Raw genomic sequence first — 24,107 nt, forward strand, 5'->3', positions numbered from 1 at the left:
AACTGGATGTCCATAGGTGTGTGAATTAATATCTTGGCCTTCAATTCAATACCATTGATCTGTTTGTCTGTTTTTATATCAATACTGTGTTGTTTTGATTACTATAGCTCTATGGTAGAGTTTGAGATCGCTGATGTTAATACTGCTAGAAACTCTTTTATATTGTACAGAACTGTTTTAGCTATCATTTTTCTTCATATGAATTATTGTTCTTACATGGTCTATAAAAAGTTGTGTTGGAATTGTAATTGATGGAGGTAGGTCTTGTATCTATCTGTTGTTTTCATTGATTAACTAATAAAGAAACTGCTTGGCCTTTGATAGGACAAAAAATTAGGTAGGCGGAATAGACAGAACAGAATGCTGGGAGAAAAAAGCCGAGTCAGGCAGTCGCCATGATTGTCCCACTCCAGACAGATGCAGGTTAAGATCTTTCCCGGTAAGCAAGCTCGTGGTGCTACACAAAATATTAAAAATGGGTTAGGTCAATATGTAAGAGCTAGCCAATAAGAGGTTAAAACTAATGGGTCAAGCAGTGTTTAAAAGAATACAGTTTCCGTGTAATTATTTTGGGTATAATGCTAGCCATGTGGGTGGCCGGGTGCCAGGAACGTAGGCCGCCACTACTATTACAACAGAGTGGCACTCCAACGTGATGGACTAAATCGACTTAAAAACCTGAGAAGGCTTAAGAAAAAAGGAAAAGAGACTTTAACACAGTCTTTATGCTCTTTGTGGGTGGCGTGCTGCAAAGAAAATTTCCTGACTCAACAGCCGCAACAACAACAACAACAAAAGCTGTGGTTTTAAAACGCGGCTTCCTGGGGCTGTGCCCCCAGTGCAAACTCTAGCTTTAAAACATTTCAATAACTTTCATGGGACTGGATGTTTGTGTTCCCGCTTGGGATCAGAAAGAGTGCTCTGAGACCGTGTGATGGCTCAACGCTCCCTGCCTGCACCTAGGCAGATGGCAAAATCAGGCTTAGGCAGGCAGAAGAGCATGGCGGATTCCTACCACCATACAGAGATGTGTTTTCAGACTGCGCAGTGCTCTGCATGTCAGATTTGGCTGTAACTTGAATGAAAAGAGTTTCTGTGCTGCATGCTCAGTCTCAGAATTAAACTGCTGAATGTGGCTCCAATGTGGACTTACTGTGTGCCTGGAACTGTACGCAGCTCAGGGGCACCAAATGGATATGAGACAGGAGCAGCTGCTCCTTGCTAAACTGTGCTGACCTCAGGCAGGAATGATCGTAATTACCATAACAAAAGTGCAGTTAAGGTTTAGACTACTTGGAAAGAGGCCCTACTCTATTACCCCTACATGGTGCAACTTAAGTTTTTAAGAAGTGCTTAGCATTTTAAGAACTGCTCCTTGATAGTAAAAAAAATCACAGATTCACAATAGGACATATTCAGACCACTAAATGGATCACAATGTTAAATAAATGTATGTAGGCTTGAGAGAGAAAAAAATAGAGAGTATAAAGTTAATGCCCTTATAAAAGGGGGGGGTAAAGTCTTTAAAGAGACAAAATAAAGTAAAGTTATAGAGTAAAAATAAGCCATGTAAAAATGAAAGATTCACAGAAAGTCTGGATTATGTACATTGTGTTTTCTTTAAATTTTTTGACTGTAAAGGAGCTAAATACAGAGAGACATGTTATTGTGTGGGCTGCCAAGCTGAACCAAAACGGATTTCATAAGGGTATTATGACTTCAAAATTTGGGTCTAAGGATATGATGCTTTGGAAAGGAGTTTCTTCTTTTGTTTTCACAGAGGATGAGACCCTGTGGATTACTTCTATCCCAATATGTTATGATAGACTACGCCCTCCTGAAAGGTTGCTGTGAACACCCTCAAAAAATTATTTTGCTCAACTGCAGACTGAGATTCTTATTCCTAAAATAATGTGGGGGAGTCCCCCGGGGGGCTCACGGAGAGAGGGAGAGAGGGAGAAGAGAAAGAGAAAAAGAGGGAAAGAGTCAGAGAAAACGCGTGCGTATGCCGCCAAAGAAACAGAAGAGAGAGAGGCAAGATGGCGCGGGCAGGTCAGAGGTCAGATGGCGTGGGCAGGTCAGAGTGGGCGTGGCCCGTTTTTAAAGGGCTCTGGGCATTCTGGGAGAAAATGTCCTGCGCATGCATGGTTTTCCATTTTACCACTGGGGTTTGTAGTCCACTTAGAGACTGTATTTTCGCGCATGCGTGGCCTTGTCTCCAAAAGAACAGCAGAGATGAACCTAGGAGACAGGTTATACCATAAAAGACCTAAGTAACAACACCCCCATTCAGCAGAAAGCAGTTTGGAGAAAAAAAAACTGCACCCAGGTCCCCAAATATGGTTTATAAATGTTCTTTTACATTTAAAGGGGGGATATGATATAGATATAAATAATTTGCATTGGTATGGATTTTAAGGTCACTTTTGTTATATGTATATGTATTTCTGATCTTTATTAATATATTGTGATTGTGTAGTTTATTTAAGAATGTAATGTATAATTAGGAAATATAGGTTGTTAATGGATAATCATTAATAATAGTCAAGCTTATAATCATGTTAGTTAGATTTTCTAGAAATATAGAGATATATTTCAGTTAGATAGGCATTCTTCATATCTTTTAAAGACTGCAGAATATGGCATTTAAATGTTTTAACAACTTAGGGCTTTTCATGACAATGAGACATGTCTTCTCCTGGCAGCACCAATCTACTTCAAGAGGAAAATGGGCATCAAAAAGGCTCCTTATAGAGTTGGTTAGCCATTTGGGCAAGAAACTGCTCTTGCCTGGACTATTGCATAAACTGGACATAGAGAACCCACAGAGAGGACTACTGAACTTGCCTAAAGGTGAAATGGTATTTCGGGGTTCCTGACTCATGAAAGAGTCTGCGAGACATTCTGCAGGACACAGCAGAAAGTGACTGAACTGTCTTTAAAATTTCCTGCTTGATGAAAATGTCTGCTGGATACTATGGGCCTGAAGGCTGAAGATGGATGCCCCAAATGGTACAAAAGAACTTTGGGTGACCTTCCAGGCAGAGAGATGTCTCTGTCATTTCTAGAGTTTAAAGTTTTTTATTTCTTGTTTACTTAGGTAATATTATATCCTTCTGGAGTCTTTGATGGAGTTGAAGAATGAATAGATAATTATAGTTCTCCTTAGTTATGATAAAAGATAAAATAGATATAAATATTATAGCTGTAAGTTTTGCTTGATAACTGTTTTGATATATGTAATTTTACTATGTTAAAATAAAAGCTTTCTTTTTTGTTTAAACAGAAAAGGGGGAAATGATGGAGGTGGGTCTTGTATCTATCTGTTACTTTCATTGGTTAACTAATAAAGAAACTGCTTGGCCTTTGATAGGACAAAAAATTAGGTAGGCGGAGTAGACAGAACAAAATGCTGGGAGAAAAAAAGCAAAGTCAGGCAGTCGCCATGATTGTCCCACTCCAGACAGATGCAGGTTAAGATCTTTCCTGGTAAGCCAGCTCGTGGTGCTATACAAAATATTAAAAGTGGGTTAGATTAATATGTAAGAGCTAGCCAATAAGAAGTTAAAACTAATGGTTCAAGCAGTGTTTAAAAGAATACAGTTTTCGTATAATTATTTCTGGTATAAAGCTAGCCATGTGGGTGGCCGGGTGCCAGGAACGTAGCCCGCCGCTCCTATTACAACATGTAGTAGTCATTGCATTGAATCTATAGATTACTATTGGTAAGATTTTCATTTTTAATGAGTTAATCCTGCTGATGCGTGAGCATGGAAGATCCTTCTGTCTTCTAATATCTTTTAATTTTTTTTCCTTCAAAGACTTGATCTTGTCATACATGTCTTTCACTTGCTTGGTTGGAATTACCCCAAGATATTTTAGATTATTTTTGTTGCTATTGTAAAATGGTGTCGCTTCCCCAATTTCTTTCTCTGTTCATTTGTCATTTCTGTATAGGAGAGATACTGATATTTCTGAGTTGATCTTGTATCGAGACACACCACTGAAGGAGTTTATCAGCTGTAGACTTTGGAGGTTGTTTATGTACACTATCATATCATCTGTTTAAAGCAATATATTGACTTCTTCCTTCTTATTTGTATCCTTCTTTTTCATCTTGTTGTTCTAGCTAGAATATCAAGTACCATGTTGAATAGATATGGAGAGCGAGGAAAGCCTTGCCTTTTTCCTGATTTTAGTGTAGTTGTTTGGAGTTTCTATTTAATTTTATATTTGATGTCACCTTGTTCTATATTCCTTTTATTATGTTTAGATTTGTTCCTTTTATGCCTGATTTCTTCAAGACATTTATCATGAAGGGGTGTTGGATTTTGTCAAAACTCTTTTTAGCATCTAATGAGATGACCATGTTGTCGTTTTCCTTTCTGTTTGTTTATATGGTGGATAAATCACACACTGAATCCCACACATTGACAGATTTTCCTATGTTGAACCATAATTACATCTCTGGTGTGACACCCCTTGATCATGGTAAATGATCTTTTTTGTTGTAATAAGGCTACTCGTTTGTTTCCCTGCTGCCCAGCAACTCAGAATAATCACACAGAAACTATATTATTTAAAACACTGCTTGGGTGATTAGCTCTAACTTCTTATTGGCTTCTACATATTAATTTAACCCACTTCTATTAATCTGTGTATTGCCAGAGGCTGTGGATTACCAGCTAAAGTTCCCAGGGTCTGTCTCAATTAGGGCTATGTGGCTTCTTCTCACTCCACTCTTCTTTCTCCCAGAATTCAGCTTAGTTTTTCCTGCCTACCTAAGTTCTGCCCTTTCAACAGGCCAAGACAGCTTTGCTATTCACCAATGGTATTCATAGCATACAGAGGGTAATATCACATCACCTCCCATTTTTTGTTTAAATAAAATGGAAGGTTTTATCTTTAACATAGAATTATAACAAAACATGTATCAAGCAATAATTATAGTTATAATAGTTAGGTGTACTTTATCTTTTATCATAATTCAGGAAAACTCTAACTATAAATATAAATTCTTCAACTCCATCAAAGACTCCAGAAGGATATAATGTTACCTAAGTAAACAGGAAGTACATTGTAAGCAACTTTCAATGCTCAAAAATTGACATCTTGCTACCTAGTCAGTCTCCCAAAGTTTTTCTCTAACATTGAAGCACCCAGCTTCAGTCTACAGGCCAACAGTAGGAAATTTCCACCTTTATTGGAAGTTTGTCAGGCACTTTTTTCTATGCCCTGCAGAATGTCTGGCAGACTCTTTAATGAAGCAGGAACCCCAAAGGACTGTCTAACTTTGGGCAAGTTCAGCAGTCATTTCTCTGCTGGTCCTGCATGTCCAGGTCATCAAGCAGTTCCAGCAAGAGCAGTTTCTTGCCTAAATGGTTAACCAACTCCATAAGTAGCCTCTTCAATGCCCATCTTCCTCTTGAAGTAGATTTGTGCTGCCAGGAGCAGATGTTTCTCAAAGGTGTGGGTGGCCCTCCTGTCTGTGTGTTGCTTTTCTTGGTTAATAAATAAAGAAACTGCCTTTGCCTGTTGATAGGGTAGAACTTAGGTAGTCAGGGAAGACAAAACTAAATGTTCGGAGGAAGAAGTCAGAGTCAGAGAGACACCATGGAGACACCAGAATCAGTCATGCTGAATCTTTGCTGGTAAGCCACTGCCACATGGTGATATACAGTTTAATAGAAATGGGTTAAATTGATATGAGTTAGCCAATAAGAAGCTAGAGCTAATAGGCCAAACAGTATCTTAATTAATATAGTTTTGTGGCATTATTTAGGGGCTGGGCAGCCAGGAATGAACAAGCATCCTCTTCCTACAAATGGCGCCCACAAAGGCAACTAAATCCACATAAAACCTGAAAGGGCTTGAAAAATAATTCTAGACAAAAAAGAAAATACAGAGTTTAACAGCTTCTTGCTGTTTGCTGGTAGTGTGCCATGGCTCCATTAAGAGAAATATTCCTGATTCAGAGGTACCAACCACTTGGTTTCTAAAGGGAAGCTTCCTGACCATAGACCTTGCTGTTAGCATGGACTCTGGCTCTTTCAGGAGACCAAGCATTTCAATGGGGTTTGTGAGCAGACTGCTGCAGCTTGCTTAGTGCCAATGTAGACTAGATATATGCCTGGAAGCAGGGCAATGCATGCAGCTCAGAGGCATGAGCAGCTCTGCAATGCTGGACTGGACAGGGCATACAAGAAGAAATGTATATATCATAGTAATGATGCAGCTTAAGTTTTAAATGATCAGGCAAGCAGAAAGCACCAAATATATCATAATAATGAGGCAACTTAAGTTTGAAGAAGCACTTTGCATTTCTAAAAGTACTCCTGGACAGTAAAGTATTATAAATATGCAATAGGGACAAATCAAGATTTTAAAAAAAGACCTACAAATGAGTCATAGTGTTGGATAAATGTATGTAGGCATGGAAAAGAGAAGAAAAATGTATAGAGAGTTGGAAAAGAAGTAAATGGTTTTATAAAAGGGGTAAAGTCTTTAAAGAAACAGAGTAAAGATATTAAAATAAATATTAAAAAGTAATAAAGTAAAAACATGCCATGTAAAGATGGAGAATACACAGAGAGTTTGGATTATGTATATTATTGTGTTGTCATTGAATTTTTGATTGTGAATGAGTTAATTACAGTGAGATATTTCATTGTATGTGCTGCTAAGCTAAACCCGCATATATATTATAAAGGTATCCTGATTTCAGAATTTGAGTCTAAAGATATATTGCTTTGGAAAAAAGCTTCTTCTTTTGTTTCCACAGAAGATGAGAACCTGTTGATTGCTTCCAAAATTGTGTGGTTTCATGGAATAAGACCCCATGAAAAGTTGCCTTAAAACCCCTCAAATAATTACTTTGCCCATCTACTGACTGAGATGAACCTAGCACACAGGATATACCATAAAAGACCTGATTAACAATACTCCCAATCAGTAGGAAGCATTATGAACAAAAATATACCCATATTCCCAAATATTGTTTATAAATATTTCTTTACATTTAAAGGGGGATATGCTATACAGATTGCTACTTTGCATTGGTATGGATCTTGCTTTACTGACACAAATTGAAGGTCAATTTTGTTACATGTATATTTCTGCTCTCAATTGAGGTATTGTGTTTGTGTATCTCATTTAAAATTTTAATGTATAATTAAATAATATAAGTTCATAGATACTCATCTGTAGCAGTAAAGCCTGTAGTCGTGTTAGATTTTCTAGATGTATAAAAAATATTTCAGTTAGGTTAGTATTCTTCAAATCTTTCAGAGACCTTCAGAATATGGCATTTAAAATATTTTAAGAACTTGGGATTTTTTATGACAATGAGACATATCTGCTCCTAGCAGCACTAAATTACTTCAAGAGAAAGATGGGCATCAAAGAGTCTCCTTATGGAGTCAGTTAGACATTTAGGCAAGAAACTGCTCTTGCCTAGACTCTTGCAGAAACTGGACATGCAGGACCCACCAAGCAAATGGCTGCTGACCTTGCCTAAAAGTGAGACAGTCCTTTGGGGTTCTTGCTTCATGAGTCTCCCAGCCATTCTGCAGGATACAGAAGAAAGTGATTGAAAACTGCCAATATAGGCAGAACTGTCTTTGAAATTGCCTGCTTCATGGAAAACACTTCTGGACACTATGGCTCTTTATTCTGAAGATGGATGTCCCAATGGTACAGGAGAACTTTGGGTCACTTTTGAGGCAGCAAGAAGTCATTGTCAATTCTAGAGTTTTGGAAGTTGCTTACAATGCACTTCCTATTTATTTAAGTAATATATTTTTCTGTAGTCTTTGATGAAGTTGAAGAATTTATAGTTATGGTTTTCCTTAATTATGTTAAAAGATAAAGTAGATATAAATATTGTAGCTTTAATGCTTTAATTCTTGTTAGATACCATATATATATATGTGTGTGTGTGTGTGTGTGTGTGTGTGTGTGTGTGTGTGTTAAAGCCTTCTTTTTTATTTAAACAGAAAAAGGGAATGGTTTGGGAGTTCCTTCTGTTTGTGTGTTGCTTTTCTTGGTTAATAAATAAAGAAACTGCCTTGGCCTGTAGAGAGGGCAGAACTTAATTAAGTGGGGAAGTTAGAACTGAGTGCTGGAAGGAAGAAGGTAGAGTCAGATAGATACCTTGGAGCTGCCAGAATTAGACATGCCAAATCTTTGCTGGTAAGCCACTGCCAAATGGTGATATACAGATTAATAGAAATGGGTTAAATTATATAAGAGTTAGCCAACAAGATGCTAAAGCTAATGGGTCAAGCAGTGTTTTATTAATTTCTGTATGGTTATTTTGGGGCTGGACATCCAGGAACAAACAAGCAGCCTCCTCCTATATCTCACTGTCATGAAAAGTTCTCAATTCTTAAAACATTGTTAATGCCATATTCTGTAGTCTTTGAAAGATTTGAAGAATCCTTATTCATCTGAAATATATCTCTGTACATTTAGAAATCTTAACTATCATTATTGCAATCTTAATTATTGTAGATGACTCTCTATTAAGCTACATTTCTTAATTATATATTACATATATAAATGAGCTATACAAACCAATACCTTAATCAAGAGCAAAAATATACATATAACAAAATGGACCTTAAATTTGTATTAACAAACCAAGAAACATACTAATGCAAATATCTATATCATATATATATTCTTTAAATGTAAAGAAACATTTATAAACAATATCTGAGAATTTGCGTGTAGTTCTTTTCAAACTGCTTCCTGCTGTTAATTGTGCAACATAATTTTTGAGAGCTATTCAAGGTAATGTTTCTGGAGGTCTTGGTTCATCAAACCGCATTAACCTAAAATGAATCCACAGGTTCTCATCCTCTGTGGAAACAAAAGAATTTCTTTTCCAAAGCAACATATCATTAGACGCAAATTCTGAGGTCAAGATACCTTTATAATATATATGCTGGTTTAGCTTAGCAGCTCATACAATGAAATGTCTATCTGTACTTAGCTCCTTCATAGTCAAAAAACTCAAAAAAACACAATACTATACATAATTCAGACTCTCTGTGTACATTTCATTTTCAAATGACTTGATTTTACTCTATTACTTTTTAATATTTATTTTATTATCTTTACTCCTTTAATCTATGACTGTTGGTACTGTCTCTTTGAAGACTTTATCTTTTTTATGAACTATTTCTTCTTTTATAACTCTCTATATTCTTTTAATTCTCTTTCCCAAGCCTATGTACATTTATCCAACATTGTGACCCATTTAGAGGTCTTTTCTGTCTCAATTAGTCTTTATTGTGTAGCCATAATCCTTTTCTTACCAGGGCTGCTTCTTAGAATGTTAAGCCTTATTTATGAATTTAAGTATTGCCATTGCTAGGGGAAATACAGCACTATCTGCTTGTCTTGACCAATTAAGCCTGACAGAGCTGTTTGCTGCCTCTGAGAGCCATGCTCACAGCCCCATTTTTAGGCACACTGCTTGTCTATATTGCCATTAAGCAAAATGTAGCACATTGCTCACAAACCCCATTTAAATGTTCCACAGCTGGACCTCCAGAAAGAGTCAGAGTTTACACTGACAGCACAGTCCAGAAAGCTGGCATTTCAAAACTGCGGTTATTTTTCTGCTACCACCGAATAATGAAAAACTCTTTTAAAGGAGATGCAGCATGCTGCCAACAAGCAAACCCCATTTGGGATTAGAATTCCTATTCAAGATCTCTCAGGTTTTAAGTGGACTTTAGTTGGCCACATTGGTGCACCAATTTGTTGTAATGAGGCCGCTTATTTGTTTCCTGGGAGCCTGGCAGCTCAGACATGAGATAATCACACAAAAACTATATTATTTAGAATACTTCTTGGCCCATTAGCTCTAGCTTATTTTTGGTTAACTTTTACATATTAATTTAACCCATTTCTTTTAATCTGTGTTTCACCATAAGGCTATGACTTACTGGCTAAAGTTCCCAGGATCTGTTTCCATTGGGGTGACGTGGCATCTCTTCTTTCTCCCAGCATTCAGTTGAATTTTCCCCACATACCTAAGTTCTGTACTATCAAAAGGCCAAGGCAAGTTTCTTTATTCGCCAATGGTATTTAAAGCATACAGAGAGGAATCCCACAACACTTTTTGATGTGTTCTTGGATTTGCTTTGCAAGTATTTTATTGAGTATTTTCACATCAATGTTCATGAGGGAAAATGGTTTGTAGTTCTCTTTCTTTGTTGAGACTGTGTGTGATTTCATTATCAGAGTGACTAAGGCTAAGGTGACTAGTAAGAATTTAGCATTATTTTTTCTATGTATATTTTGTGGAATAAGTTGAAGATATTAGTATTAGCTCATCTCTAAAAGTCTGGTAGAATTATGCATTAGAAACATCTGACATTAGGTTTCTTCTGGTTACATGACTTGAAATGACTGTTTCTGTTTCCTTAGGGGTTATAGGTCTATTTACATTGTTTACCCACTCTTGATTAAGTTTTAGTTTGTGATAACTATCATTAAATTTCTCCATTTCTTTTACACTTTCCAATTTTGCAAAATATATTTTTTTCTGGATTTCAACAGTACCTGTTGTTAAGTGCCCCTTTTTGTTTCTAATTTTGCTAATTTGGATTCTTTGAGTTTTTGTTACTTTTTAATATGGGTTTATTTATCTTGTGATTTTGTCAAAGAACTAACTCTTTGTTTCATTGATTCTTTTTATTATTCTTTGTTTCTATTTTATTGATTTCAGCTGTCTGATTATTTCATATTGTCTACTCCTCTTTTGTGTGCTTGCTTCTTTTTGATCTAGTGTTTTCAAGTGTGCTGTTAACTTTTAATATGAACTTTCTCCAAATTCTTCATGCTGTCACTTATTTCAATGAAGTCTCCTCTAGGCCTACTTTCATTGTGTCCCATAAGTTTGAGTATGTTGTGCATTCATTTTTCTTGAATTCTAGGACGTCTTCAATTTCTTAGTTTTTTCTTTCTTAACCCAGTGGTAACTAAGAAGAGTTGTTCAGCTTCTGTGAATTTGTAGGATTTCTGAAGTTTGTGTTGTTGAACTCCAACTGAAATTCATTGTGACCTAAAAAAATACAAAGGGTTATTCCATTTTTTTTATCTGTTGACACTTGCTTTGTGACTGAATATGTGCTCAGTTTTGGAAGAGGTTCTATCAGGTGATGAAAAGAAAGAATACAATTTTATGTTTGAGTGAAATATTCTGTAGATATCTATTAGGTCCATTTGAGTTATTATAACTATGAGTGCCCTTATTTCTCTGATTAGTTTCTCTAGAAGACTTGTACATTGGTGAGAGTAGGGTTTTAACTCTTCCACTATGAATGTTTGAGGTTCAATGTGTGGTTTAATCATTACTAATGTTTCTTATACAAATATGAGTTTACATGTACTTGGGGTGTTTGGTATATAGAAATTCAGAATTGAGACATCATCTTGGAGGATTTTTCCCATGCTGAAAATGAACTGTCCCTCTCCATCTCTTTTGTTATTTTTGGTTTGAAGTCTATTTTGTTTTCATTCTTCTACAGGTTGACAACCAGTTCTGCCAGCACCATTTGTTGAAGATGCTTTCTTTCTTCCATTGAATACATTTAGCTCCTTTATCAAAAATCAGGTGTTCATAGGTTTGTGGGTTAAAATCAGGGTCTTCTACTCGGTTTCATTGATCGATTTCTCTGTTTTTATGCCAATGCCAAGCTGTTTTTAATACTGAAGCTCTGTAATAGAGTTTGAAGTCAGGCATGGTAATGCCTCCAGAAGTTCCTTTATTGTATAAGATTGTTTTGGCTATCCTGGGTTTTTTGTTTTTCCATATAAAGTTGATTAATTTCCTCTCAAGATCTGTGCAGAATTTTGATGGAATTTTAATGGGGATTGCATTGAATCTATAAATTGCCCTTGGTAGAATTGCGATTTTTACTATGTTGATCCTCCCAATCCAATAGCAAGGGAGATTCTTCCATTTTCTGGTATCCTCCTCAATTTCTTTCTTCAAAGAAGTCTATTAAATTGTTATTTATTAGAAAAGATTTACCAACTTGCTCTGTAGATCCACTTGACTAGAAAGTCTCTTTTTTTTTCAACACTTTACTCTGAGGTAATATCTGCCTTTGGTATGTAGGTGTGTTTCTTGTATAAAACAGAATGATGAATCCTATTGTCATATCCATTCTGTTAGTCTCAGTCATTTTATTGGTGAATTGAGTCCTTTGATATTGAGAGATATAAATAACCAGTGACCATTAATTCCTGCTAATTTTTTTTGGTTGGGGTAGTAGTAGTAGTAGTAGTAGTAGTAGTGTGTGTGTATACATATGCGTGCCTGTACATGTGTACATCCTTCTCTGTGTTTTTCTGGGGTGAGGTTATCTATTACTTGTGTATTCATGGGTATAGCTAGTTTTTTGGGGTCAAAGCTTTCCTTTCAGTACCTTCTCTAGGGACAGATATGTGAATGCATATTGTATAAATTTGACTTTGTTATGATATATCTTGTTTTCTCCATCTATGGTGATACAAACTTTTGCTGAATATAGTGATCTGACCTGGCATTAATTGTCTCTTAGCGTCTGCAGGATGTCATTCCAGGGTCTTCTGGCTTTTACCATCTCCTTTGAGAAGTCATGTTTAACTCTAATAGTTTGGTTTTTATATGTTTCTTGGTCTTTTCTTTTTCACAGCATTTAACATTCTTTTTTTGTTCTGTATTTTTAGTGTTTTGCTTATTATGTGTCAAGGGGATCTTTTTCTGATCATATTTTTATAAGCTTTTTCTGTTTTTATATCTATGTCTTTCTTTAGGTTGGGATTTTTTTGCTACAGAATTATTGAATATATTTTCTGGGCCTTTGACCTGGAATTCCTCCCCTTCTTCTATTCCTATTATGCTTAGGTTTGTTCTTTTAATAATGCCCTATATTTCCTAGATGCATTGTGTTAGAATTTTTTTAGACTTAATATTTTCTTGACTGATGAATCTGTTCCCTTTATCATGCCTTCAATGCCTGAGATTCTCTCTTTCATCTCTTGTATTCTGTTGGTGATGTTGCTTCTGTAATCCTGTTTGTTTACCCAAATTTCTATTTCCAGACTTCCTTGTGTTTGTGTTTCTCTTATTTCTTTTACATCCATGGTGTCTCATAGGTTTGGATATGTATTGCCTTCATTTTCATTGAATTCAACTAAGTCACTTTTTTTCTTTATTTCTTCCTTGACCCAGGAGTGGTTCAATAGTTCATATTTTAATTTCCATGAGTTTGTAAGATTTCTGAGAGTAGTATTGGTGTTAAATTCTATCTTTTATCCATGGATATCCAATAAGACACAAAGGGTTACTCCAATTTTTGTATCTGAGGAGGTTTGTTTTGTTACCGAGTATGATCAGCTTTAGAGAAGGTTCTGTGAGGTGCTGAGAAGATACATTCTTTTGTGTTTGGGTGGAATGTTCTATATACCTCTGTTAAGTCCATTTGATTCAAGACATCTGTTAGTTCTCTTCTTTCTCTGTTAAGTCTCTGCTGTGTAATAATGGTCTGTATTCTGTCAATTATTTTTTAAATAAACACTAATTGGCCAGTAGCCAGGCAGGAAGTATAGGCAGGTCAACCAGACAGGAAGTAGAGGTGGGTCAAGGAGAACAGGAGAATTCTGGGAAGAAGGAAGTCCTAGTTTGCAGTCATAACCCAGTCACAGAAGAAGAAAGTTGTGACTGCCTTGCCCAATAAGGTACCGAGCCACATGGCTGGAATAGACAGGAATAATGGGCTAATGTAAGTTATAAGAGCTAATAAGAAGTCTGAGCTAGTAGGCCAATCAGTTTATGATTAATGTAGACCTATGTGTGATTTCTTTGGGACTTAATGACTGTGGGAACTGAGCAGGACAGAATCCCCAACAACAAGTATCTGTCTGGTTAATCTGTCCATTGGTGAGCATGGAGTGTTGATATCTCTTACTATTAGTGTTTGGGGTTCAAGTGTGAATTTAGTATTTTTTTTTTTTACATATATGGGTGCTCTTGTACTAGGGGCATAGATGTTCAGGACTGAGATATCATCTTGATGAATTGTTCCTATTATGCGTATAAAGTCTCTAAGTGTTCTATTCTATCTCTTCTGATGGATTTTAGTTTGAAATCACTTTTGTTAGATATTAGGATAGATAGACCAGCTTGTTTCTTGGGCCCATTTTTTGGAAATCCCAACCCTTTACTCTGAGGTAGTTTCTCTCTTTGAGGTTAAGGTGAGTTTCTTGTATATAGAAGAAGGCTAGATCCTGTTTTTATATCCATTCTTGTAGCCTGTGTCTTTTTCTAGGTGAATTGAGTCCATTGATATGAAAAGATATTAATGACCAATGTTTGCTAATTCCAGTCATTTTTTGGTAGTAGTGTTTGTGCATTTCCGTTTTTGGGGTTATGCTGGCAGGGGGTTACCAGATGCCTGTGTTTTTGTGGGTGCAGTAAGCTTTCTTGGATTGGGGTTTTCCTTCTAGTACTTTCTATAAGGTTGGCTTTGTGGATACATATTGTTTAAATCTATTTTTCAAGGAATATCTTGCTTTCTCAATTGATGGTGAATAAAAGCTTTGCTAGGTATAGTAGTCTGGGCTTGCATCCCTGGCCTCTTAGTGTCTGAAGCACATCTATCCAGGCTTTTATGGTTTTCACTGAGAATTCAGTTGTAATTCTGGTAGGTTTACCTTTATATGTTACTAGCCCATTTTCCTTTGCAGCCCTTAATATTATTTCTTTATTCTATATGTTTTGTCTTTTGATTATTATATGGCAAGAGGATTTTTTCTTTGATCCAGTTTATTTGGTGTTCTGTAAGCCTCTTCTACCCTCATAGAAATACCCTTCTTTAGGTTGGAAAAGTTTTCTTCTATGATTTTGTTGAATATACTTTTTATGCTTTTGAGCTAGACTTCTCCCTCTTCTACCACTATTATTTTAATGTTTGTCTTTTCATGATTTCCCAGATTTCCGGGATGTTTTGTGTTAAGAATTTGTTAAATTTAATGTTTTCTTTTACTAATGAGTCTATTACCTTTACTGTATTTTCAGTGCCTGAGATTCTTTCTTCTGTCTCTTTTATTCCGTTGGCTATACTTGTCTCTGTAGTTCCTGTTCATTTACTCAGATTTTCCATATTCAGAATTCCCTTGGTTTGTTTTTCTTTATTACCTCTATTCAGTCTTCAAGTTTTGAACTGTTTCCTTCATCTGTTTGATTGTTTTTTCTTGGGTTTCTTTGTGGGTATAATTATTTCTTCCTTTTTTTGTTTGTCTTCTCCTTTATTTCTTTAAAGGAGTTTTTAATTTCCTCTTTAAAGGTCTCCATCACTTTCATAAAGTTATATTTGAAGTCATTTTTTTCTATATCTTCTGGGATGATCAAGTCTTCCTGTTGTGTTACCTCTGGGTTCTGGTATTACCATGTTGCTTTTTAGGTTGTTGGAGGAATTCTTGCATTGGTGCCTACCCATCTATTCCTTCAAATGAGGCTGTCAGTGTCTTTGCATCTTGGTCCAATCCTTGCTGTGGCTGTCTGAGTGTCTGCGAGATTTTCTTGGTCCACTCTGTACTGTCAATGTCTGCCTCAGAAAGCCTCTAAGGACTCTATTAACTGTTTTCTTGGTCTTTTCTCCTGATTTGCTCTCTTGTGCTCTCTTAATCCCCTCAGTGTTGTGGCAAGGTCTTGGTCCCTCTTAAGTCCCTTCAGTATTGGAGCAAGCTGGGTTTCAGAGTTCTACTGGGGTTGCAAAAGAATAGGCCAGTTTGGGGGTGGGGTGTGGCTAGTAGTTTGGAATGCTGTTTGGATGGGTTTGGGTTTGGGGGGATCCTAGCCACAGGAAACTCCATGCCCAGGGTTTTGTCCCACTGGAAAGGTCCTAGAGAGTGTGATGCCCCATCATGTGATTGTTCATTCACCTCTTAAGACCCCTCAGTATTGGAACATGCTATGTTTCAGAGTTACACCAAGGTTGCCAAGTTAACAGCTTCAATAATGAAAACCTTAAAAATCCAAGGAAAAAATAGTAGACACAGAAGATAGATGAGAACAACCAAGATCATGGGACTAGCTGTCTTACATAAACCATCCCACAAACCCTATGACATGTCCATTACATGCCAGCACCATTCTTCACAGTCATAGAGAATTGAACATCAAAATGTCATTCTAAAGTACAAAAACTCACAGAAAGCAAAGACAGCCCTGAACAAAATGAGTAGTAATTGAATTTTTCCACATCATATTTCAAGCTATATTGAAAAGCCATGGTATTAAACCTACTTTGGTTCTGTCACAAAAGCAGATGTGCAGATCTATGGAACATAGTTAAATATCCTCACACAAAACTACATGGCTACAACCATCTGAGTTTTTTTTACAAAGATTTCAACATACTTACTTTAGGAAAACATCAACAAAACCTCCTTTCTGACAAATGGTGCTGGGAGAACAGGACAACCACATGGGGAAATAATCTGGACCCTTACCTGTCACTTTCCAAAAAAATCAATAGAACAAAGTAATTCTTAAAGAACTGAAACCCTAGAAGTAAAATTCACTGAAAACAAATCAAGATATAAGCATATATAATACACATTTCCATAAAAGGCCCTAGTTATTTAGGAAATAAGGGCAGTTGTTAACAAATCTAGCTTAATTAAGTTAAAAAATCTTCTGTACATCTGAAAACAAAGTTATTTATGTGAAAAGTTATCCAAAGAATAAAAGAAACTCTTTACCATCTATGCATTTGACAGAGTATTAAATATCTAGACTACATACATACATACATGCAAGAAAAAAAAAGAAGCATCAAGAAAACAAACAACCCAATCAAAATTGACCTGATTATTTGAAGGAAGAGGACTCAGAATGTCTGTCTTTACTATAGAGGGAGGCTACAAACCTCTGTTTTTGTTTTATAACCGGTTTCTTTGCTAAATATGTTGATCAGTTCAGTATCTTAGCATACAGACTATGGCAGAAGAGCTTTTCCAATACATTTGGCAAGTTTATCAATTCTTTTGCTGCCATATGTTGAAAAGCTCAAAAAGGATATGATGTATCTACTTCCTGTTGTGAGCATTTTTCTCTGTTGCAGAATAATTGTTAACACTATGTGAAGAAGATATGTCACTGTGATTGGTTTTAAAAAGAGCTGAATGAACAATAGCTAGGCAGAAGAGAACAGACAGGCCTGAGAGATAGAGAGAGAGAACTCCAGAAAGAAAAGAGGTGGGGATGCCAGAAAGACTTTGAAGAAGTCAGATATACAGTACATATCAGAGGTAAATGAGCTGTGTGGTAGAATGTAGATTAATAGAGACAGGTTAGTTTAAGTTATAGAGCTATCTGTAAAAAAAAAAAAAAAGCTCTGTATCAAACCAATTGCAGTGATACACCTTCCCACAGTATAAATGAATATTCTGAAACATTTTCACTTTTTTGACTAAATAAAAAGGAATAGGTTTAATTTTAGCACAGTAAAACTCTATACAATAAGAACAATTATCAGGTAAGATTTATTTTTACAAAATCTAATTAATTTGTATTTGTCAAATTTGGAGAAAGTACTATATTATCTATCCTATCTTAGTGAGACCAAAGTTTTATAGCTAAACCACTTTCAATCATAACTTTTATTACCATGCTAAAAATATCTTTTGGGGACTTTAAAATATCTACTTAGAAAAAACTTAAACTTTTATGTTTCTCAACTTTATAAACTTTACATCTCTTATGTAAAGCCATTTTAAAAATTTGATAAGAAAGAAAACTGTAAAACTATAACTGAGAAGAATATAATATTACCTGAGTAAACAAGAAGTACAGAGAAAACAACTTCCAAACATATAAAAATAACAGACAACAGACAGTCACCAGAGGTTCCTCTGTAACAGTGGGACATTCATCTTCAGCCTACACACAAAGAATATCTGACAGATTCTTTTGTTGAGCAGGAATATTTAAAGAACTGTCCCACCTTGTCTTGGCAAAGTTTGATTCTCTCCTTAGGCCTGCTCATCCAGTTTTGACAGTATGCTGTCAGTAGTCGAAATAAAAGCAGTATCTTTTCCCAATGGATAACTTGGTCATACTGAAAGTGAGTTCATTAAAGAAGTTCTTTGATGCCCATTATTTCTTTTTTCAGGAACAAATGTGTCTCACTGTCATGAAAAAACCTTACGTTATTAAAACATTTCAAGTATTATATTCTGTAGGTCTCTGAAGTGATTCAAGAAAATCTATCTCTCTCAAATATTTGTTTATACCTATGTGACTACAAGTTTGAATGTTATAGATGACTTTTAACCAACATTTTTAATTATCCTAAGCAGTTTATAGTAAAAATATTTGAAGAAGTGAAGTTTATAATGCATTTTAAATGATTTGCATAGGTACAATACCTTAAACAAGAGTAGAAACATATATTAACATATAAACAGTATGTATAACAAAAATAATCTTAAATTTATATCAGTATACAGAAATCTATACCAATGTAAAATATTTGAGATTAATAGTTATTTTTTAGTTTAAAAATAAATTTCATAATCTACCCTTTTACCCTATCATTAGTATATACTCCATTATTTATCTTTTCAGAAAAAGATCCATGAACCTAACTCCCTTTGTTTACATCCTTTTCCGACAATTACAATCACAACTTGCAACTAACTCTCCTAAAAATGACACAAATTCACCAAATGACCAGATAACACCCACCCTACCTCTTGGGAAAGTGGGTGTCATATTCCCTAGCCCACTTCCTGGTATCTGGGTTTGACAGCATGTTTAGGTGAAAATTGGGAATTATTATCAAATAATAAAAGAGCTAGCTATGTTATTTGTTGTTCAGTTTTCATGTGATGGGAAAGTGTAGAGTTTATCTGAAGTCTTGGCTGGAGTAGTGTGTGAGGCTCAGCTATCTCAAATAGCAACTTTGAAGTTGTTTTGGATATAGAACTTGAGGAAACTGCAATGGAAGCATTCTTGGCAACCAAAACATCTGGGCCATTTATTTTTATTGGTGTTTGGTTCTATTTTTCTTTCTGAAATCACAGAAACTTTTAAAGGTAACAGATATATTTGTATTAACACAAGTATAGAATTATGGTGTACGCAGTCACACAAAGATGATTCTTTTATGTTCTGTTTGAGTACATAGAAGGCATATTTTACCGTTCAAGTATGTTTGGATTGTACAACCAAAATGTAATAATAATTTCTATCTGTGTCACATGAAAGGATGTCACATAATAATAAGTCATGAGTTAGCTAATAAGATTCATCATGTAACCAGGAGAGCCATCATTGGGGTGAGTTTGTGACCCACAGCAGCAGCCCAGGACAGGGAACTCAGAAGTTCCTCATCCCTCATTCCTGGGCTCCCTGCAGGGACTCTACTCCCCGCATACTGCCTCTCTTTTCCTATCCCACCCAGCTTGCATCCAGAACCCTCCTCCCTTCTGCCCCATTCCCTCTTTGGGCACGTAACACCACCTTGCTCAGCCTGTCTGGGCGCTGGGGGCAAATCCTCAGGGCAAGCAGGTGGGCGGGAATTCCTTTGTTACTCTGGCCTGCCTGCACCAAGCAAGGTAGGTGCTTTGTTTAAAAACAACCCAACCAACACGGAAAGATAATCTCGGCACCAGGAGAGCCATCATTGGGCATGGAGATCTGATATTGGCACCAGGAGAGACATCACTGGAGCACCAGGAGAGCCATCACTGGGGAGTGCCATCACTGGGAAGGTACATCAGTAGGCAAGGAGACCTGATCCTGTAAAAGAAGATCCAAAGGAGAGCATTCAGAGGAAGAGATGGGCAGGCGCCAATTCAACCAACAATCTGAAAAACAATACGAAACCACCAGAACCCAGCGACCTCACAACAGGAGGACATAAACACCTTAATCAAGAAGAAGTAGAAAAAATTGACTTTATGAAAGAGATTGACACCTTTAAACAGCATGTAAAAAATGCCCTTATAGAAATGGATGAGAAGTATAACAGAAAGTTTGAAGAACTGAGTAAATCAGTGAATGATACCCTAGGAAACCAAGGAAAAACAATCAAACAGATAATGGAAACAGTTCAAGACTTGAAAACTGAAATGGAGGCAAAGAAGAAAACACAAACATAAGGCCGGCTGGATATGGAAAATCTAGGTAAATGAATAGAGACTGCAAAAACAAGCATAACCAACAGAATACAAGAGATAGAAGAAAGAATCTCAGATTCTGAAGATACCATAGAGAAAATAAATACGCTGATCAAAGAAAACAGCAAGGCCAATAAAGTCTCATCACAAAACATTCAGGAAATATGGGACACAATAAAAAAGACCAAACCTAAGAATAATGGGTGTAGAAGAAGGAGAAGAAGCGCAGCTTAAAGGTCCAGAAAATATATTTAATAAAATTATAGAAGAAAACTTTCCCAACCTAAAGAAAGATATACCTATGAAGGTTCAAGAAGCATACAGAACACCGAATAGGCTGGATCAAAAAAAAAATCCCCTCGCCATATAATAATCAAAACACAAAGCATACAGAATAAAGAAAGAATATTAAGAGCTGCAAAATAAAAAGGCCAAGTTACTTATAAAGGTAAACCTATCAGACTTACACCTGACTTCTCTATGGAAACCATGAAGGCCAGAAGGTCCTGGATAGATGTACTGCAGAAACTAAGAGACTGTGGATGCAGGCCCAGATTACTATACCCAGCCAAACTTTCATTCACTATAAATGGAGAAAAAAAAATGTCCAAGAAAAAAGCAAATTTAAACAATACATAGCCACAAATCCAGCCTTACAGAAAGTAATAGAAGGAAAATCACTAACCAAGGAGTCCAACAATGACCGCAATAACTCAGACATCTAGAGACCCTTCCCCAGCGCAACACAGAGAAGGGAAACACACAAAATCTACTACTAAAAAAGTGACCGGAGTTAACAACCACTGGTCATTAATATCACTTAATGTCAATGGATTCAACTCACCTATAAAGAGGCACAGACTAAGAGATTGGATACGAAAACAGGATCCAACATTCTGCTGTTTATAAGAAACACATCTCAACCACAAAGACAGGCACCTATTCAGAATAAAGGGTTGGGATAAGGCTTATCAAGTAAATGGACCTAAGAAACAAGCAGGTGTGGCCATACTAATTTCAAACAAAGGTGACTTCAAACTTAAATCAATCAGAAGAGATGGAGAGGGACATTTTCTACTCATAACAGGAACAATTCATCAGGATGAAGTCTCAATCCTGAATATCTATGCCCCTAATATAAAAGCACCCACGTACATAAAAGAAACATTGCTAAAAACACAAGGCAGCCATCAAACCGCACACATTAATAGTAGGAGACTTTAACACTCCTCTCTCACCAATGGACAGGTCAATTAGACAGAAACCTAGCAGAGAAATAAGAGAATTAAGGGAGGTAATGAAACAAATGGACTTAACAGACATCTATAGAATATTCCACCCAAATAGGAAAGAATATACCTTCTTCTCTGCAGCTCATGGAACCTTCTCGAAAATTGACCACATACTCGGTAACAAAGCAAACATCCACAGTTACAAAAAAATATTAGTAACCACCTGTATCTTATCAGATCACCATGAATTAAAGCTAGAATTCAACAACAATGCTACCCCCAGAAAACCTACAAACTCATGGAAACTGAACAGTCAACTACTGAACCATACCTGGATTAAGGAAAAAATAAAGAAAGAAATTAAAATCTTCCTTGAATTCAATGAAAATAAAGAGACAACATAATCAAACCTATGGGACACTAAGAAAGCAGTCCTGAGAGGAAAGTTCATAGCACTAAGTGCCCACTTAAAGAAAACAGAGAAAGCACACATTGGAGACTTAACAGCCCACCTGAATGCTCTAGAAAAAAAAGAAGCAGACTCACCTAGGAGAGTAGAAGAATGGAAATAATCAAACTGAGGGCTGAAATCAACAAAATAGAAACACAGAAAACAATTGAAAGAATCAATGAAACAAAAAGCTGGTTCCTGGAGAAAATCAACAAGATTCATAAAACCCTATCCAAACTAATCAAACGGCAGAGAGAGAATTTGCAAATAAATAAAATCAGAAATGAAAAGGGGGACATAACCACAGACACAGAGGAAATTCAGAGAATCATTAGATCTTACTACAAAAGCCTGTATGCCACAAAACTGGAAATTGTAAAAGAAATGGACACTTTTTTAAATAAATACCATATACCAGAGTTAAACCAGGACCAGGTGAACAACCTAAATAGACCTGTTAGTCGCGAAGAATTAGAAGCTGTTATCAAAAACCTCCCTTCCAAAAAAAGTCCAGGACCAGATGGTTTCAATGCGGAATTCTACCAGAACTTCCAAGAAGACCTAATACCTATACTCCTTAATGTATTTCACAATATAGAAACAGAAGAGTCATTGCCAAATTCCTTTTATGAAGCTACAGTAACTCTGATACCAAAACCACACAAAGACTCAACCAAGAAAGAGAATTACAGGCCAATCTCATTGTTGAACATCGACACAAAAATCCTCAACAAAATACTGGCAAACCAAATCCAAGAACACATTAGAAAAATTATCCATTATGATCAAATAGGCTTCATCCCAGAGATGCAGGACTGGTTTAACATACGCATATCTATCAATGTAATCCATCATATAAAGAAACTGAAAGAAAAAAACCATATGATCATTTCATTAGATGCTGAAAAATCATTTGACAAAATTCAACATTCCTTTATGATAAAAGTCTTGGAGAGATTAGGGATACAAGGGTCATACCTAAATATAATTAAAGCTATTTACAGCTAGCCAACAGCTAACATCAAATTAAACGGACAGAAATTTAAAGCCATCCTACTAAAATCAGGAAAACTCCAAGGCTGTCCACTCTCTCCATACCTCTTCAATATAGTTCTTGAAGCTTTAGCAATAGCAATAAGACAACATAAGGGGATAAAGGGGATTCGAATTGGAAAGGAAAAATTTAAACTTGCATTATTTGCAGATGATATGATAGTGTACATAAGCGACCACAAAAACTCCACCAAAGAACTCCTACAGCTGATGAACACCTTTAGTAATGTGGCAGAATACAAGATCAACTCCAAAAAATCAGTCGCCCTCTTATACACAAAGGATATGGAAGCAGAGAGGGAAATAAGAGAATCATCACCTTTCACAATAGCCACAAACAGCATAAAATATCTTGGGGTAACTCTAACCAAGGAAGTGAAAGATTTTTTGACAAGAACTTTAAGGCATTGAAGAAAGAAATTGAAGAGGATACCAGAAACTGGAAGGATCTCCCTTGCTCTTGGATTGGGAGGATCAACATAGTAAAAATGGCAATTCTACCAAAGGCAATTTATAGATTCAATGCAATCCCCATCAAGGTCACATCAAAATTCTTCACAGATCTCGAAAGGACAATAATCAACTTTATATGGAAAAACAAAAAACCCAGGATAGCCAAAACAATCTTATACAATAAAGGAACTTCTGGAGGCATTACCATCCCTGACTTCAAACTCTGTTACAGAGCTATAGTATTGAAAACAGCATGGTACTGGCATACAAACAGAGAAGTTGACCAATGGAATCGTATAGAAGACCCGGATTTTAACACATAAACCTATGAACAATTCATTTTCAATAAAGGAGCTAAAAGTATACAATGGAAGAAAGAAAGCATCTTCAACAAATGGTCCTGGCACAACTGGATGTCAACCTGTAGAAGAATGAAAATAGACCCATATCTATCACCATGCACAAAACTCAAGTCCAAATGGATCAAAGACCTCAATATCAATCTGAACACACTGAACCTGATAGAAGAGAAAATGGGAAGTACCCTACAACATATGGGCACAGGAGATTGCTTCCTATGTATAACCCCAGCAGCACAGACATTAAGGGCAACGTTGAATAAATGGGACCTCCTGAAACTGAGAAGCGTCTGTAAAGCAAAGGACACTGTCACTAAGACAAAAAGGCAGCCTACTGACTGGGAGAAGATCTTCACCAACCCCGCAACA

This window comes from Chionomys nivalis, chromosome 15, assembly GCF_950005125.1.
Source record: "Chionomys nivalis chromosome 15, mChiNiv1.1, whole genome shotgun sequence".
NCBI classification, from domain to species: Eukaryota; Metazoa; Chordata; class Mammalia; order Rodentia; family Cricetidae; genus Chionomys; species Chionomys nivalis.